The sequence below is a fragment of the Homalodisca vitripennis genome, chromosome 4 (genome assembly GCF_021130785.1).
Source record: "Homalodisca vitripennis isolate AUS2020 chromosome 4, UT_GWSS_2.1, whole genome shotgun sequence".
Taxonomy (NCBI): Eukaryota; Metazoa; Arthropoda; class Insecta; order Hemiptera; family Cicadellidae; genus Homalodisca; species Homalodisca vitripennis.
This window is the reverse complement of record NC_060210.1, coordinates 158,180,036-158,199,974: the sequence shown is the minus strand read 5'-3', so window position 1 is coordinate 158,199,974 and position 19,939 is coordinate 158,180,036. Positions and strand designations below refer to the sequence as shown.

General features: G+C 36.8%; 1 protein-coding gene across 3 annotated transcripts in view; it reads right to left on the bottom strand.

The window, feature by feature from the left end:
* The window catches only part of LOC124360407 (hormone receptor 4-like), a 121,512-nt gene that overhangs the window by 33,494 nt on the left and 68,079 nt on the right, over nucleotides 1-19,939 (bottom strand). For all 3 annotated transcript variants that reach the window (XM_046814012.1, XM_046814011.1, XM_046814013.1), the window contains exon 2: nucleotides 4,266-4,301. The gene's annotated coding sequence lies outside the window, so the exon portion shown is untranslated. The remainder of the gene's footprint in view (nucleotides 1-4,265; nucleotides 4,302-19,939) is intronic.

The window sequence follows — 19,939 nt, the reverse complement described above, 5'->3', positions numbered from 1 at the left end:
AAATTAGAACGAATGAAATGGCGTATCGAGCTTGGTCATCGTCGTTAGAACGATTTTGAATTTGTTTTAAAATTTCATTCATAAGTTCTTAGTGATCGAAATACTCTCCAGGAATTTTTACCTGTAATCGATCTCTCGCAAACCGTTCAAGATAGGTTATATCCAGTTTACAACACAAACATCTAGGAATGTAGGAATGCGTTCCAAAACACTTTTTTACTTTCTCTCTGGATCATAAATAACGGAATTGTGACTTTAACAAATGTATGGAATTATGTTTTCTAACATTTTTAATGTAATAACAGATTTTAAAACATTTCTGTTCTTATTACTTTCTGGTTAACTTATCAAGGAGCTAAATCCTTCCAAATGTGTTTTATACCAGGTTGTTTTCATTTTTAGGCTTGTAAAATAGATTTAAAATGTAACAAAACAGCCAATTGGGGTTATTGTTAAGTGAGCTATTGGTATCGTGTCAAAGGTTAGTAAAAAATCATTGGTGTAGTTAATTTGTTATAACTAACAAGTAATAGTTGGACCTGTACAAAATATGACGGCGCTTGACAAGTACTACCAACCTTACACATTGCGTCACTTAACACTATATTGAGCAACACGACTGTGTAGCTTAAATTCCTGACATGAGTATAAAAACTGTATTTTTACTGCATACCCTTGTTCGTCGGGTATGGTGGTCGTTATGCTTTTGGCAGAACTTGGAGATGACTTGTCCACACAACGCGACTCGCAATGTTGTCTGACAATAACGCCTTTGGTCTGATAAAAACCTCTATACACATGATAAAGTTTTAATTTTGTTACTTTAGTTTTGTCATATACAAATTACAAAAAAAATTACGCCACTAAGATTGATACATAAGGTGTCAAAGTACTGAGAGACAGAGCGGCAGTAAAAGAGGCGATATATGATTCATTGACATTTAGGTGGTAAATAAAGTAGACCTGTAAAGATATTACCGCGAATGTGGCCAAGTACTGAGAGTCGCTTGACGCGGCAGTAAAAACTGACGATATAATGAACTCACTGACACTCGGGTGGTAAATAAAGTGGCCGTGTAAAGACGTTGCCGCGAATGTGGTCAAGTACTTTCTATGGATCTTACTGAAGCATTTGATAGTGTATCAAATGAAGTATTAATAGAAAATTTAAAGAATATAGGTATTAAAAATGTTGCATTAAATTGGCTGGCTTCTTATATTTCAAATAGACCACAATACGTTAACTTGTCGTTTGTGACTACCACAAATTTAATTACGAATACAAAATCTTCTTTACAAATAACACTCTAAGGTGTGCCACAGGGTTCCATCCTAGGACCTATTCTTTTCCTAGTTTATTTTATGGGTTTACCAAATGTTTTGAAAAGTGATTAGAGCAAGCTGTGTTTATATGCAGGTGACTCTAATTTAATAGTTACTGGTAAAAACTTTAGTGAAATAGACATTGTAGCTAAAACGGATCTCATGCATATCCATAATTATTGTTGTAGTAAAGATTTATTAATACACTTTAACAAAACTAATTTAATTTCTTGCTGCACAAAACAAAATAGGAATAAACCCATGCCAAATATAACAATATACAATGTAAAAATGTCTCAGTTAACAAAAACCTAATTTCTAGGATTACTTTTGGATGGAAACCTAACTTGGGATGAGCATAAAAAAGATGCTGAGAGAGAAAAAAGGCTTTGCAAAGAAACAACTCTTCCGGATTATTTGCTCTTAAGTCCTTGTCCAAATATTGCTCAATAGGAATTAAAAAACCCCATGTACTATGCCCACATACATTCTCATATCATCTTTGTTGTTGCGTTGTTTGGGGCCACTAGTAATAAAAAATCTGTAAAGTATTCTGCAACTTCAAAAAAGGTAATTAGAATAATACTAAATTTAAAGGACCGGGATTCTGTGATAAGATTATTTTTCTAAATTGGGAATTTTATTTATTTATGGAATGTATATACTTAAAACAGTAATGAAAATCAGATCAAATGTTTAAAATTACCTCTATTAGGGTCAAGTCACGACTACTTTACTCAGAATAGAAACCAATTGGCAGAACGTAAACACGCGTTGGAATTTCATTATAAGAAACAAAACTCGGGAGGAATTAAGTTTATAAATAAAATTCCAAAAGACTTACTCAGAATAGAAAATAATTTATTGCTAAAAAAACTCCTTAAGATATTTTTAACCAATAAAGTTTTATATTCATTTGAAGAATTTATAGAAATATAAAAATAGTTATTCTAAATAAAATATGACTGGTGCCGTTCTTTATTTGTATAATTGTAAATGTAAGTGCACAAATTATATTAATAAAGTTTTTTTTAATTTGAATTACTGATAGTCGCTTTACACGGCAATAACAAGTGATAATATATATTTACTCATTTATATTCAGGTGGTAAATGAAGTGGCCGGAAGTGGCCGTGTAAAGAGGTTGCTGTGAATGTGGACAAGTACTGAGAGTCGCTTTACACTGCAGTAAAAAGTGACGATATATGACTCATCGACACTCAAGTGACCGTAATGAAGTGGCCGTGTAAATAGGTTACCATGAAGGTGCATAAGCACTGAGAGTCGCTTGACGAGAGAATAAAAACTGACGATATATGACTCATTGACACTCAAGTGGTAAATGAAGTGGCCGTTGTAAATAGGTTACCGTGAATGTGGACAAGTACTGAGAGTTGCTTTACACTGCAATAGAATTGACGATATATGACTCATTGACACTCAAGTGGTAAATGAAGTGGCCGTGTAAAGGTTACCGTGAATGTGGACAAGTACTGAGAGTCGCTTTACACTGCAGTTAAAGTGACGATATATGACTCATTGACACTCAGGAGGTAAATGAAGTGGCTGTGTAAAGGTTTACCGTGAATGTGGACAAGTACTGAGAGTCGCTTTACACTGCAGTTAAAGTGACGATATATGACTCATTGACACTCAGGAGGTCAATAAAATGACCGTGTAAAGAGGTTTGCCGCGAGGGTGCTAATGTACTGAAAGATGCAGTACGCAGTATACGGTTGTAAAACGTTAACGATAACGGTAGTCCTTTATAACTAGTACACCTACTTACAAACTTTATAAACTAACAATGAAATTTGTAATACCCGTTATACTTTGCATGTCTATTTCTATCTCAAGCCACCTCGTCAGTCCAGTAGGTACTCTCACGATAACTTTATAACCAATGCTGGATACGCGTTATACGTGAAATGTCAGTGTTTTCACATAATTTTAAATGTCTTGTACATATTCAAAGTATTCACATACCGCGAGTGTTTTGCGTATTCTCTCGACTGTCTATAAAGGCACGCTTTACGTTTGCTACGAGAGTTTATATATATGACGTATAAAGGTCCGTGATACGCGCGGTAATTCAAATTGTAACGGGTATACATGGAGTTCTGCGATTAAGGATGTTAAATCGTTTTAATCAAGGATAAACTATATTCATCATTTCAAGGCTCAGTACGAAGCAGTATTTACGTAAATTTTGTGACTAATGACAACTATTGCAGTTTCTATTCGTAATTGGCTATGGAGATATAGTAAGAATTGTTACGATGGCATCTAAAACATTATACAGTTTATATTAAAATCAGAACAGAACAGTGGATCTTTACCCAAACTAATAAAATAAAGTTTTGGATCTCGTACTATATGGAATATAGCGGTTACCTTAACAGTATTTAATAACAATGAAATTACTATTGGGTGTTATTATTGGCTTTCATGAATCAATTTGCAAGTTGTAAATGAACAAAACCACAAAAACAGTTCGCGACTTGATCATTTGAATTTTTCTTATTGGGTGTGTATTATACATGTAACATTTGAAAAGTTGAGGAATATTTTATGTTACAAGAGGATACATTTCATGCATTATTGCACATTTTTATATAATTTTGTTAGGAAAAGGCCTATTTTCTATATATTTGCCCTTCCTTGTTATTAACGGTCATTAATGGTTATTATGGGAAAGTAATAGTGAGATATATGACATCGTGGTCACTAGCAACTCATATTGTTTACCGATCAAATTGAAGTATGCTTCTATTTGAACGTGAAGTGCCCTCACAACTAACACATAATTCAGGTTCTGAAAATTTAAATATTATAGAATCTAAGCTTTGAACTAGCTAAGACTATATTCATATTTTATATAAGTTGTCGCTGTAAACCGACAATTTCAGTCACACCTAGGTTATAAACACAAAGAGGCTCACCACTGTCGTGGGATCCCGCGGCCCTCCGATACTAACCTGAAACACAAATCATTGACTTCAGTACAACGTTAATGTGAATCACAATTTATTATGGTACAATATATTTTATGAAACAAAACAAATAAACGAATTGCTATTCTAAATAAATGACACTCGTTTTATTACACAAATACATTAGGGGAAAAGTTTCCATCCAACATAGGAAAACGTTATGAAATATGCGAGCCACATTCGCTACCACTCAGCTCTATTTTTACTTATGCCTCCACCAGTAGACTTAGCGCTGTAGTATGAATACCAATAAACATTGACAGCTAGGAGAGGAGGAGAGCTAGAAGCTAGAGTCGTGGCGCAGTGTTGGCGCGATGCAATTGTCTATATCCCACAAGTAGACTATCACCAGTACTTTGTTGTGAGAGAGACGGCTGGAGCACGAATACCAACAAACGATGAGAGCTAGGAGAGGAGGAGAGCTAGAAGCTAGAGTCGTGGCGCATTGTTGGCGCGATGCAATTGTCTATATCCCACAAGTAGACTATCACCAGTACTTTGTTGTGAGAGAGACGGCTGGAGCATGAATACCAACAGACGATGAGAGCTGGAGAGGAGGAGAGCTGAAGCTAGAGTCGTGGCGCAGTGTTGGCGCGATACAGTTGTCTAGATCCCACAAGTAGACTATCACCAGTACTTTGTTGTGAGAGAGACGGCTGGAGCATGAATACCAACAGACGATGAGAGCTAGGAGAGGAGGAGAGCTGAAGCTAGAGTCGTGGCGCAGTGTTGGCGCGATACAGTTGTCTACATCCCACAAGTAGACTATCACCAGTACTTTGTTGTGAGAGAGATGGCTGGAGCATGAATACCAACAAACGATGAGAGCTAGGAGAGGAGGAGAGCTAGAAGCTAGAGTCGTAGCGGAGTGTTGTCGTGATGCAATTGTCTATATCCCACAAGTAGACTATCACCAGTACTTTGTTGTGAGAGAGACGGCTGGAGCATGAATACCAACAGACGATGAGAGCTAGGAGAGGAGGAGAGCTGAAGCTAGAGTCGTGGCGCAGTGTTGGCGCGATACAGTTGTCTAGATCCCACAAGTAGACTATCACCAGTACTTTGTTGTGAGAAAGACGGCTGGAGCATGAATACCAACAAACGATGAGAGCTAGGAGAGGAGGAGAGCTAAAAGCTAGAGTCGTGGCGCAGTGTTCGCGCGATGCAATTGTCTATATCCCACAAGTAGACTATCACCAGTACTTTGTTGTGAGAGAGATGGCTGGAGCATGAATACCAATAAACGATGAGAGCTAGGAGAGGAGGAGAGCTAGAAGCTAGAGTCGTAGCGGAGTGTTGTCGTGATGCAATTGTCTATATCCCACAAGTAGACTATCACCAGTACTTTGTTGTGAGAGAGACGGCTGGAGCATGAATACCAACAGACGATGAGAGCTAGGAGAGGAGGAGAGCTGAAGCTAGAGTCGTGGCGCAGTGTTGGCGCGATACAGTTGTCTAGATCCCACAAGTAGACTATCACCAGTACTTTGTTGTGAGAAAGACGGCTGGAGCATGAATACCAACAAACGATGAGAGCTAGGAGAGGAGGAGAGCTAAAAGCTAGAGTCGTGGCGCAGTGTTCGGCGCGATGCAATTGTCTATATCCCACAAGTAGACTCTCATTAATACTTTGTTATGAGAGAGATGGCTGCAGCACGAATACAAACAAACGATGAGAGCTAGGAGAGGAGGAGAGCTAGAAGCTAGAGTCGTGGTGCAATGTTGGCGCGATACAGTTGTCTAGATCCCATAAGTAGACTATCACCAGTACTTTGTTGTGAGAGAGACGGCTGGAGCATGAATACCAACAGATGATGAGAGCTAGGAGAGGAGGAGAGCTAGAAGCTAGAGTCGTGGCGCAGTGTTGGCGCGATACAGTTGTCTAGACCCCATAAGTAGACTATCACCAGTACTTTGTTGTGAGAGAGATGGCTGGAGCATGAATACCAACAAACGATGAGAGCTAGGAGAGGAGGAGAGCTAGAAGCTAGAGTCGTGGCGCAGTGTTGGCGCAATGCAAGGCCGAGCAATGCAAGTGTCTACAAAGTTCTAGGCCAGTCAGAGGCCTTGTGCACCACACCGCGTCGCACCGCCTGCCAATAGTATTGTCTGCTAGAGCTCAAGTCTTTGTTCTCGACAATATTGGTGAAATCACCACATCAACTACGGCACGGGCAGCTTCCTATATTAATAAGGCGCTCACGTTGGGAGACTGGTGTTGCTGGTGATAAAGTTACTATGGCCAGATATCACACAGTCGGGTTCCATACTCTTACTATGTTTCGGGGGTCTCGATTAAAACAATATATAAACCAAGATATGGAATACTAAGTAAACATTGGTAAGAATATACTTTTGAAACTCCATTTACCTATAGTACCAGAATCAGTTGTTTGTTTATAGACACGAAATAAATAAAACTAGAGATCTAAAGATATCACCGTAATAATGATTAACACCGGTATTGAGTTTTTTGTATCGGTATATATATTCTACCGCAGTAGTTTTTAATCGTACGGATAAGTAATGGTAAAAACGTCAGTTCCGGTCGTTTAAATTAACCCACGGTTTAAACGCATGGTTCCACAGTACAATTTATGTTGATGAACTAACCAAGAAAATAAACACATGTGGAATTTAGAATCCATCTTAGATTAAAAAACATCTATCTCCGCTCTAACATGTTTCTAGTGCAATAAAAGATTAAATTTTTTTATTTCTGGTTCAAGAAAAGATGTGCATATGTTAGCTTTAAAACACTACTTTGGTAAAAAGTCATCTTCCGTCGCTTGTGTTTTGCTTCTGGTATAAGATAAATAATGTCATCCCTTTGCTTTTCCTTTAACTAAAGTAAAAATGCCATACACAATGTCAAGGGAGCTAACCAGTTTCGATTATGTTCAAACATCCACAGATTTGTTCATTAGGGTAGATTTTATAACAGCGTTTCAATAGTATTTCCAATCCATTAGACAGTGTATTTGTCACTGGTGTAATCTAAAGTAAAAATTAGATAGTAACTTCCGTCTTTGTAATGCAATCTGCATCACACACTGATAATAACTGTGTAATTATTTAATATTTTCTCAAATGTAAATGTAAACACATGTTTTTGCCTCTTTGGTGAACTTCAGATATAAATGAGCTGTTTAGAAGTCAATTAACTTTGGATTAGGCGTCCTAAATATTATAATTATTTTCCTGAATCCTTAAATACTTCGGGAAACGTTGTTCTCTTCGTCAAAACCAAAAAATAAAATAGCCCAATCGGTCCAGTCGTTCTCGAGATTAGCGTTTAGTAACACATTTAGCGCCTAGTTTTTATATAAGATTGGTCATTTTAGTGTTTTCAAGAATAATAATTTTTAACAACTAATTCATTTTGTAAAATTTGTTTTCAACCACTCAGAGCCGAACAGAAAACGAAGACAGTAATTCCTCGACCTTCAGAAAAGTAGCTGAGAAGTCAGTCAAGATGTCTCTCACTAGAGCCATCACAATAATTCCTCATGCCCAGTGCCATTTATCCCAGACTTTATACATGGGGGTATGTTATTTTAATTAAAGAAATCAGAAACAACGCTAATTAAAAGAATGATATAAGCTTATGTTTGGGTTTCTTATACCTAGGTTCCCAAGTAATCCGAAATCAACATGCCTCACTTGAAGATAACGGGAGAAGGTTGGGGAGTCCGAGCCCTCTCAAGCCAGCGGAACAGAGCTGAGTTTGATGTTTAAGGGTAATAATATGGAGGATTGGGGAAAATAAGCGTAAAAACATTCCTTTTGTTTTAAATTAAAATTGAAAGACCATAAAGGTGTGTAATAAAATATGATATGCAGTGTACAGAGATATTGAACAGAATTTCGTTGACTCATCGTATCGATATGGCTAGTTGGAGATTCGTATCTTCTATAGAGACCTGAAATACTTGAAGAGTAAGATGTTGACTGTATTCTCGGAGAATGGTGTGGTGCTGAGCAGTCAAGGTGACATTGGTGCACAACGCATATTTGCAATGTTGCGTATGTTGGAATTAGCATTGTGTGCATGTATCTAGGTCAGCAGCATTGATAACAGCCATGGTTTCATGGAAGTGACTGATAACAAGTCAGGGGACTTTCTCCTGGGTCTATTTTACATCAGGACTGTTCCCATATAACAAATCTTAATGAAGAGTACTCGACCTTGAGAACAACCGGTAAAGTATTCTTAGAACAGTATCATACAGTTAGTAGTTAGAGGAGTTAATGGTAGGAAAATAATTTCTTTTATTTTTATAACTTATACATAAAACCATCATATAAGAGTATTTACGTTTCCAACTGTTCCAGTTGTGGACCGTAGTCCAAGGAAATGGACCTTGAGAATATCACGAAAACAAGTTGGGGAGATTTAGCAGTGATTTTATAAAGCGCAAGGAAGTATTTGGATTAATATATAGGGAGGAATCACAGAATGGAGGTATGTAAATATTGAGAATATATTCCAGGAATCAAGTCTGTCACAGTATCGGATCTCAGACGTTGCACTAAGTGGAAAGTGAAATGAAGCTAAACTCATCCATCATTCGCATTGAACCAACCTTTCCCACTTTAGCTGAGTTATTTGTAGAAAACTCGGTAGCTCCGCAGTGCTTTTAGGTCGTGTCTAAAACATCGTAGTGCACTCAATTGTGCACACTTGAGATAATGAGAACACCTCTTCATCTAGATTACACAGAAGTTTTGCTGAGTAAACCAGACGGAGCTCGTTTGTGGCATTGGTGTCTGTAATGCCAAAACGAAGGTACACGAAAACAACAAGAAATTATCGTGTTGCCGAGATTAAGTTTTGAAAACTGAATTCACTTCAAGTACAAAGTAGTATTACCAAGGTATCTGCTGTTTCTGTCTCACTAGGTCCCTTCAGACGGATGTGGACTCCAGATTCTAGGAGACAAGTGAGTGACAGTGTCAAATCTTAGACGACCACTAAGCGGACGATGAAATAGAGCTAAAGTTAACATTAGAATTGCATAAACCTTTTCCACCATTGCTATATTATGTGTATATGGATAGTTTTATTACAAAAGTTTATTTTATTATTTATTACGAAAGTTAAAGTAGCTGATAGTTAAAGGATATAAAATGATAAACCGGAGTATTGGATGACCCGACACAAGGTAACGAAAGAACTAATTTCCCTATAACCTTTTGATCCAATAATCAATAAGATCTTTCCTTGAACCAATATGAACTCCCGAAAAAATTTCAAGACCCTAGGACCTTTCTTTTACAAATTATCGCAGATAGCCTACGGAAAATGGCCCTGTCGAGTCCTTAACAGAAGAAATTATATACAGGCTTTTAGTTATGAATTTAGTAAAGTAGTCTAGTTGTCACTCACGAACAGTATTTGATATGTATATAAATAACTGATATAGAGAGTAATCAGCAAGTATAGAGAGTAATAGTTAGAAAAGAGTAATTAGTGTTTCCTTGTTAACATACAAGTGTAGTGAAATAATAACAAATGTGTAACATGTGAATGAGAATAGTATAGTAGTAAGTTTAATCATTGTTAGAATTTCTTGATCTTTCTTATAGATGAAGGCTATAAGTGTAATTTAAAACAAAAACAAAATGGTTGACGAATTGTAATGACATGTAGGTTTTTGATCAGGAACTGTGTAAGGAGTAGTTATTTATTTATAGGTAAGTGTTTATAAAATACTACGATCTGTAGCATGTGTTAAACATTAAATATAGAGATAGCGACAATTGCAAAAAACTGTGATGGAAAGTTTTAAATAGAAAACAAGATGACGGGAAAGAAATCTTAAAGTAATAAAGTAGAAATAAGCTTAAGCAAGATAGAAAATGACAGATGTAGAGAGGTTTAATCGACATTTATAAGAAGTAAAATAGAGAATTGTGTGATGTGACATGGAACGTAAATTGAATGGTCACGTAATGTATAGAAATGAAAGTGATAAAGTAGCAAAAGAACACTAATACGCATTGTTCACGAGATACCTTAAAGTAATGTCTTAAGAAAGGTATCCATTTATAACCGATTAAGCGGGTAATATCTATAAAGAAGGAAAGATGATGAAGATGTAAAGAAGAATACGTAAGGCTGACGAGATATTTAAGACATTTATCTATAACCAGTTAAGTGGATACCTGTAAACATAGTATCGTTTAACACATATGTAATAAAATAGATTGTATCTTTGTAATTTAATATAATTATAAATACTCGAATTATACAGGAAGAGAATGTAGTGTATAGCTCTAGAAAGGTGAATCGACACTAAAATGAGGAGACTAGTAATTGATGGCAACGACTTAAAGAGTTGTAGAAAGGTATTTGTATAGTAACAAAGTATTGTTATTGCGATGGTGTAGACAGGCCCATGCTCAGACCTGGTTTACCAGGGTCCGTCACACTCGTACGGGGGCGGGGGCGGTAAATGATCAGGCTCGGAGCTAATATTTTTTCCGAGGTCCGCCAAATCTGAGTACAGCAATAGGTGTAGAACGTAACTATTACTATAAAAAAGCAAGGCAACTAAAAATATTTTAGAAGAACCAAAAGTGATGTATTGTATTGTATTGTATGATGGATTGTATTGACTAAATAAGTTGGTGAATGGATTTCTGTAATAGTTTATAGATTTATGACGTGTAGTGTTTCACAAACACTATCGTCTTTCTATTTTTACTACTTTTTTTCTTGCTTAAATTGTACTTTGGAGTACTCAACAGTGCTCTAATGTTATATTTACCAAGCCTTCCGGCGGATGGTCCACTTTTCATAAGACGACTTTGCAATGTTGCTTGAAGCTGTTTTTTATTTCTGGATTACATAGTTTGACGACAGCAAACTGATTGGGGGTTTATCTAATTCCCAATATTGTGTGTTACGCTGAATGTTTTAGGTGTCTCCGAATATTATAGCCCCGTTGACAATGACTGCGGTAGAGAGCGGGTGTTCACCTGGAAGCGGCATCGGGGCCAAGGTTTGCACGGCCCGCCGCGCCGCGCGCTCTGTAGTCGTGATCCGCCACAAGGCCAAACATTCACCTCCACAACTTTACTCTGGTCTGCATCCCCAGGATCACGTAGAGTTGTACCCTTCATCGCTTCTCTCTGCCTCAGTAGTTACCGAGTGTAGACTGACATACTCAGTCGAACTTTACTCTGGTCTGCATCCCCAGGAACACGTAGAGTTGTACTATTCATTGATTCTCTCTGCGTCGGTAGTTACCGAGTGTAGACTGATATACTCTGTCGAACTTTACTCTGGTCTGCATCCCCAGGAACACGTAGACTTGTGCCCTCCATTGATTCTCTCTGCGTCAGTAGTTACCGAGTGTAGACTGATATACTCAGTCGAACTTTACTCTGGTCTGTATCTCCAGGCTCACGAGAGGAGTTTTACCTTTCGTCGCTTCTCTCTGTCTCGGTTTTAACCGTCAACGGGTATGGACTGAACAACTCTGGCGAGTAGATGGAACAAAATGTATCTAGACGTGCAACATCATATTGAGACTATTGCTCACTTTTATATATTGTATCTGTGTTATGACATTTTTTTACGTATTCCAGATTTTCAATTGGTACGACTTCAACAATACGAGATTACATTTTCCGAATTACTCAACAACCGTTCTGAGGTGCGAGCTTGAGTCTACCTACTTTCCATATTTGGAAACACAAATCTCATCATATTTCTGTCTTCCAATATTCTGTCACATTCATGTCATCAAGATCTTGACTTGAGCACATGGTGGCCATGTTAGGACACTAGTAGATAGATGTTCTTCAGCACAAGGTATTGAACACGTGCAAATTGCGTCCTCGTCATTGTACTGAACTTAATGAAGTTAGTTTTGCACCTAGAAACTCTTTCAATATAGCGTCGGTTAGGATAAATGAGACCGTCCGCTGGTATGTCTCTGAGTGTCGCAAGGTGTTGTGAGGATGTAACTTCACCTTCAGTTTTCTTGTGCAAAGGCATACATGGATATCAAATTTTGGGTTTCAAACGGTCAAGCCGAAAATGAAAAGTTCGCGTGGTACACGATTAATTCCTTACCAAAGATTTCAGCAGGAGGTGCTTCTAATGTGAGACAGAAGTTTATTCTCACAACTACAGGACGGTGCGGTAAGAACACATGGCACGGTTCTCATGTCTCGAGCGGATTCCTGAGGACGGCCTACAGTATACAGTGTGGGACTGTGCACGCTGTGGCGAGTGACTCATGTATGACTCAGTGTAAGCAGCACCGCTACACGCACAGTTCACGGCCCAATGAGGATGAATCCGGCGGTAGTACATTGAGTTTAAAATGTGTTTCATTAAATCTAGCGGCACCTGAGTTCGGCGACCCAGCACCAGTGGCAGCGGCCTTGAGCTAGTTGTGCTACTCTCAGCACACCGCTGCCGACTGCTGCTCTGGCACCGCACTCTTGCGTCAGCCGCTCGCTGTACGTAGATCGTCAAACTGCACGGCATAACCTGTTATCTTGGCCGGCAACCATTTATAATCGTGGAGGCTTACACTTGGTACTTAAACACAAAAATATTCAGTAATTGTTTTGTTTTTAGGACAAAATGATACAAACATTGTTACCATTCAAATCACTTTCAAATTAAATTATTATAAGCTAAACTCTAAAATAAAATATTTTATCTGCTGTTACCCTGGATGTCCCAATTACCATAGTATTCGCTTCTTAGGATACTAGGCTACCGTATTCAATACCCCAATATAGGCCCTACATTCGGTTTTTCAATGTGTTTAATATAGTGATTAAATGTTTGTACACACTAATTTAAATTTCAAGTGGTATAGCATAGATTTAGATTGGAGTATTTTATTTATTTACTACTTAAATACATATAGCAATATATGATTTGACATTTTAGAATCTTGAAGATAATTTACTATCTTTAAACAGCATTTTTGATATCTTGCGCCGATCAATAATTTTCTGAAAGGGTTTATATGTTGACAAGAAATATATAAATTTATGTATATATATATATATATATATATATATATATATGTGTGTGTGTGTGTGTGTGTGTGTGTGTGTGTGTGTGTGTGTGTGTGTGTGTGTGTGTGTGTGTGTGTGTGTGTGTGTGTGTGTGTGTGTTTGGGCTATGTATGAATGAATATACTCGTATGTGTGTGTGGTGGGTCACCATAACGAAATCAATTTAATAAATACAAATAATAAAATTATATTAATAAAACATGTAATAAAACTAAAAGTAATAATTCATCCAAGTATAATATATGTTCAGTAAACAATTATAAAACACGAATTTAGTACAACAGAGTGGCCGAGTAATCTAAAGCCATAGTGTAAGTAAGACGTTGCTAACTGCTCTGTCTACAAGCAGTTTATTTAATTCCTTACGAAGTGATACTTCTAAAATTAACGAACCAAAAGACTTAATATTTTGAAAGGATTTCACATAAAATGTTACTTTACAGGAGATTGCCTTGTAAGGATACGATGCAAAAATGAACGATTTTATGGAGGAATTACTACAACTACAACAAAGAGAATGCTATGATGGACTGACAAACAAGTAATAAAGTGTGACTATGACCCGGGAGTGGGCCGAAGCGAGGAGGTTGAAGGACGCTCTAAGGACAGCGGCATGTAAGGTCATCTTGACTGGTGATCCTAGACCGGGAAGAGGTGGTGGGGAACCGTGATACTCTACTCGCAATGTCACCAGACAGTAACAGCCACTACTGTACTAAGAGCTTTACTTCTGTGGACTTCTTTCTTTAATAAAAAGTTTCTTGCATAGTTGAAAATAAAAAAAGGACGTCTTATATAAATAATTAAAACGGTTACAACCAAAAAAATTCTTTCCTACATATTTCGCTTGGTTTGGTATATACATATACATATATATATATATATATATATATATATATATATATATATATATATATATATATATATATACATTCAATTTTTACTTTATTGAGTTAGTAAAAAGCCATTTTTTGTATTCTATATCTAGGTATATTGATAAGGATAGATTTTTTAAATGAAAAGAACTCTAAGAGCCCGCTTTTTTTGGAATCCTCAACAATATTTAGATTTATTTTTTTCTATTATAGCAGTAGTGAACAACAAACATCTTGCATTGTGTATCGATGTACCAAAGTAAGTAGATTTAAACCTTTCATTATTTCAAAATTACAGTCAGAGAAAACTAACATATACTCAAGACTTCATTGTGGAAATTAAAATAAAATGTATTATCTTATAGTTACGTCAACATCATGATAATCGTTCCAGTAAAACTGAATCGTTGTCTGCTTCATTGCTGAGTCTAGTGACGTACGTATGTTATAGATTAACATCACTACAGCATGTAAGTTCGACGGGGACTCATGACAAGGAAAGCCAGGACGGGTAATACTGCCGAAGCTGTGGCCGAAGCCGTCTCAGGAGGTCAGGTAAGACCAAGACCAGTGATGACGAAACCGACTTCCCACAAGCCATCCGCAGTTGGCTAACGGGCCTCACTTTCACTCGGGTCAACCACCTCGCAGCCGCGCCGCACCACTTCGCGGATTCTTTTTTGTGCGATCAATGCCAAACGGTCCGCTTTCACTTCTGCGGGCCTTCAAACGGCCAATGGCAAAGCCTCCTGCCCCACGCCGCCGTGTCCTGGCCCGGCCCCTGCCTTATATAATGTCCAGAGCCCTGGCAGTGCCACCACCATTGTCGGCAACCACCTCTTCCTCCTACCAGTCAACTGAGAATTTACGCTCGTACAATAGTAAAATTTGACCTTATCCTTAATTTTTACCTTACCATCCTTCGTGACACCATTATTTGGTATTGGGATATGTACTTCACAGTATTTTCTCTAAATACCAACTTTTCATACATTTCTTTTAGCAATAAGTAATTTGGAATAGGACGACACACACACATTTTAAATTCTATATTCAAGGTCTAAGATTTTCCTAATTAAAAGTTGAAAGTGACGAGATGTACGCGTATGAATGGAACAACTATAACATAAAGAAAGGAGACAAAGCAACAATATATGATTTCAAACCCCAAACAATATCTTTCGTTGTGCTCCTCCCCTTACTACGCTGGGGTCCCAAGGGACAACATCCCGGTTGCCTCGCCGGTATAGTACTTACGACCACGCAATCCACCTATTTCTGTGTCCTCTCTGTATTCTTTACAGTTTCACACAGCGCACACAGCGATAACTTATTTCTTATCTCGCATGTAGGAATCTATGAAAATCTTTAGTTTAAGCAGTTTTATATTGAACGTTATTTTTAAAGTCTGAACAGTTGTAGTTATTTAATGTTTAGATGGTGAATACTGTATCCACAATATTCATGAACATGAAAATATTGTTTATAGCTCCCGATGTGTCCTTAAGCTGTTGTTTTAAATTCAAAGCTAGTTCTATTATGGGGAAATTAGTATTAACTTTTTCCTTCTGGACCACTTTCAAACAAACCACTTTTTGTATATGTCAGCGTAAATACCAGAATCACTTTTTATACGCTTAAAATGCGCATGAAAGGCATAAAATGGCGTTCATATCAATGTGTACTTGCAATTGAAATATTTCATTAGCTTAACGTCTGTTAAAGACTAGAATAGAACTATCTTAATTCGATTTCAAATTATTTTCAACATAGTAATGTATAGACAAAAAATATTAAATTATTTCTGTGAGTTTAATCCTACGTTTAATTTTAATTTTTAAATTTAATCTAAGAATAATAATGATGAAATGATGTTTCACATTTTATAGGATGAATCCTTAAACGTATTTGTACCTATCCTACATTTAATTTACACACTGTCTAATCAACTACAATGTTTAAATAAATTAAGTAACCAAAGTAATATTCTTTATATGTATAGAATAATTTTACTACATTTATAAAATCCCGGAGTTGCGTTTAATATTTACGCTGGCAGTATACGCGTAGTCTTTTAGGTCTCTACAAAAGATTAGTTGAATTTTGTATAAGATCACATCACCGAACAAAGTATTTAAATTTTAACATTACGCAAATTGCCAGATTCATCGTAAACATGAGAATACCATATTAAGGAAATTATGAGTATATGCGAATGGGAACTACAATCTACTATTTGATGAGAACACGACCAAAAGAAAACAATTGATTTTGGTATTACTAATTTTGCTCCTTATCACATAAAAAATGGAAAAATATTACATTCGGTATTTAATAAAAGGTAATAGTAATTAGAATAAACATCTCTTATTTAAATAACGTGGTGTGCAAAGTAGAAACGAATTGTGTTGTTTTCCTTGTCCCTTTACCTGGAAGAATATGGTGAGTGTGTCTTGACATTGCTTCTAGACACAGTTAGCATAATGTATCTATGTGGACATCCGCCAAGTACATCTATTGACCTTCCCGACATGCCGTATGTTTCAGAGACAGAATCGTACACTCTACACGCGTACGCACGCCCAGAAGAAAAATGCGCATACGGAAAAGAAGAACAGGCAAGACCGAGTATTCTGAAAGTTTGACTTGCAATATGAACAAAAGAAGGGTCAGAGGTGTTTTAGTTATTTGCGGTTGAAAATAAAGTGTATTGTAACCATAACCGACGCTGACATCGGTAATATATAGGAGCATGCATTTTTATTTATATTACGTCTACTTTGAATAATACTTGCAACTTAATCGTGATGGTTTGTGTTTTATAAAGTACAATGTCTACAGTAGTGTATATCTTTATTATATAGCATGTAAATGTAGAACATAAGAAAACAAAATAATGGTTTTGTTGTTAGGGAGCACCTTACAGTAAGAACTAAAGGAGAATCAGGACTCGATGTTTTGTAAAACGCTCAACATACCGTATAAGAGCAGCATGCGATCATGTGTCTGTTATAACCTATGTGTTTGGCGCGATGTGCAGAAATACCCTGGCGCTTACTATGGGACTTTTCACCAGCTCTTACACTGGTGTTAGAGGAATGTTAAACCGGAAGGGGAACTGTGCAGTGTGCATTACCTCACTTTTTGCAGTACGTCTCGCAGAATGCGGACTTGGGTACAGAAGTGAGTTGTTGGTTCACATTATAAACCGTGTTATAAAAATCCCGTCTCCGTACAGCGTGTAACAGCTTCAGAACAAAAATACACAAGTTTAAAACCAATTTGTGATAATATTGGAATATTAGAAGTATTATTTTTATAGACACAATATATCTGAAACAACCTTAATCTTGTATGAATGACGTTTAAAAAGAAAATAACATTTTAAAAAAGAAGTTCTGTTTTTTTCGTGTAATGATTCGATAGCTTTATTTTGTCAAAAGTCTTGCAATAATTGAGATGGGAAATGTCATTTATATTACTCGTATTTGAAAAAATACACCCTTATTGTTAAATACAGTTATTTCATTTCGCATTATTTTCTCGCTTGGAAATTTAATTTTCTCCGGGTTAAAATAGAAGCAGTTCTACACCGTTAGTCTAGCGACGTATGAGTGCACATTTACTGAATTATAACAAAAATAACATTAGTAAATTATACAAATGTAACTTTACGAAATTATTTAAATTTTCATTATAACATGATGTTTTATATAACTTTCAAGACGAAAATAATAAAAAATAAAATTAATTTTTAATTTTTACGAGATGAAAAACGTACTAATACGTGTTTTATGTTTTTACATTTAATGGATACTGTTCATATTATCCAGGATTTATTATTTTTATACATATAATCAGCGTCTATGAGCGACAACATTTGAAACACCAATTTTATATCTATTGTCATAATGATTTAAAATGTTAACTAGTGTTATTATGACGAAAAGTCGTAAGTTATTAAATACGTTGCACTTTTTAAATACCAGTTACTAAAATTGATCATGGTTTTAAAGAAAACTTTTTAAGGCTCTCTTTAAATCTGACCTCTGGATATAGTAAATGCAATCACGTAGGAAACGTAAACCCAGTAATTAGTTAATATTCTACTTTTACATGCAATAAAAGTGTGAAAAAAAGAATAATAGGAAGGTCCTTTTCAACGGCAAAATAAATTTCTATTATATGGTGTGAAGAATTTTCAGGTCGCTCTCTTCAGATTTCATATAGTGAAATTGTACAACAAACCCAGGGCACCTGACGTCCTAGATACGCCCCTGATCATAACCCATTGAATATCTACTTCGTTGCAATATCAAGGCTGAGTGAGTGAGCGCTGAACAGACTCCCAGCTCAGGCAGGCTCAACCTAGCGCGGGAACTGTTGATCACGTGACCTGAGAGTGCCAGTCAATGGATAGAGTGCGCTAGTAGCACACCGGCTTTATAGTGACGTCACAGGCCAAGTCTAGTCTAGACTAGAGTGTACAGGAATGCGGAATACTCTCCCCTCTACATTTCGCCTCTGCCTTTGCTTCCACCACCACCGCATTACGGTGCATTACATAAACAAGTAACAGCCTTGCAGTTGCCTTTACATCATTTGCTCGGAAATACACATAACAACATCTGGATGTAATAACTGACTTTGTTCCATCTTGAGTTCAGAGCATTGAGAGTAATTACACTAATCCAATGCACAAACGGTCCAGGATAAAACGTTAGACGTGTAGTGATGTATTAAAACCCTTAAATGACTAAAAATGTTGATTAAATTTAAAATGATATACAAAATACATTTTAACTGTATACTCTGCATGACAATATACGTAATAATAATCGTATACCGTATAGCCTAAATTATCAAAACGGAATGGCAAAGGGTGTAGTGAGAACATGTTCCTTATTCAGAGAAACATTTTATTAAAATATTTCCTCTCAGAAGAAAACCTTGTGTTGAAAAGTAAATCGTCTAACTGCACGTGTTGTACTTTAAGAAACACGGACGACTCTGTATAAAATTCGCATTATGAATAAATTTAACACATTCGTCCCGCCAGGAGTGATAACACGAAGAGCAACGCAATCCATGACGGCAGTCTGCGGTGGCCAAGAATGTCGGTGGTTGTCCTTCCATGGCCCTGACCACACCACCTACCTATCTGCTGCCTGAGTGACTGATTGTCAACGTTGCACCCACTGCTTCCTTCATAGTCTCTCACTTTTCTCCTGTTCTTGGATCACGTCGATCATAGTGTAATTCTCAGGCCTAGAGATTATAGCTGCAGCATAGAAAATTGATTTCATCAAATGCCCTCTGTACTTCTTGACCAACACAAGTGTGATTTTGCGTGACTTTTCTCTGTGGCAACAGTTTCCTTTTTAAAAGATTTCAATTGTCACAGATTATAAAGGCATTGGTGACTGTTACGTCTGTCCTTTTACTCACTGTTTCCTCAACAAAACCCAGACTTTTTAATTGTATTTTATATATATATAGTAAATGAGAATCGTTATATCCTACAATGTTGACATTGTTACAAAGTATTGCTTACTCATGCGTCAAAGATGTTACTAATAACCCTAGACGGAAAAACGGCAGGAGCCAAGATGACCCCAACCTTCTGCGGTCGTGAGTGTGTTGTTGCGTGCGTATGAGGCCTCTACATTGTTTCTGCTTTAGAAGCGAGAAACGTAT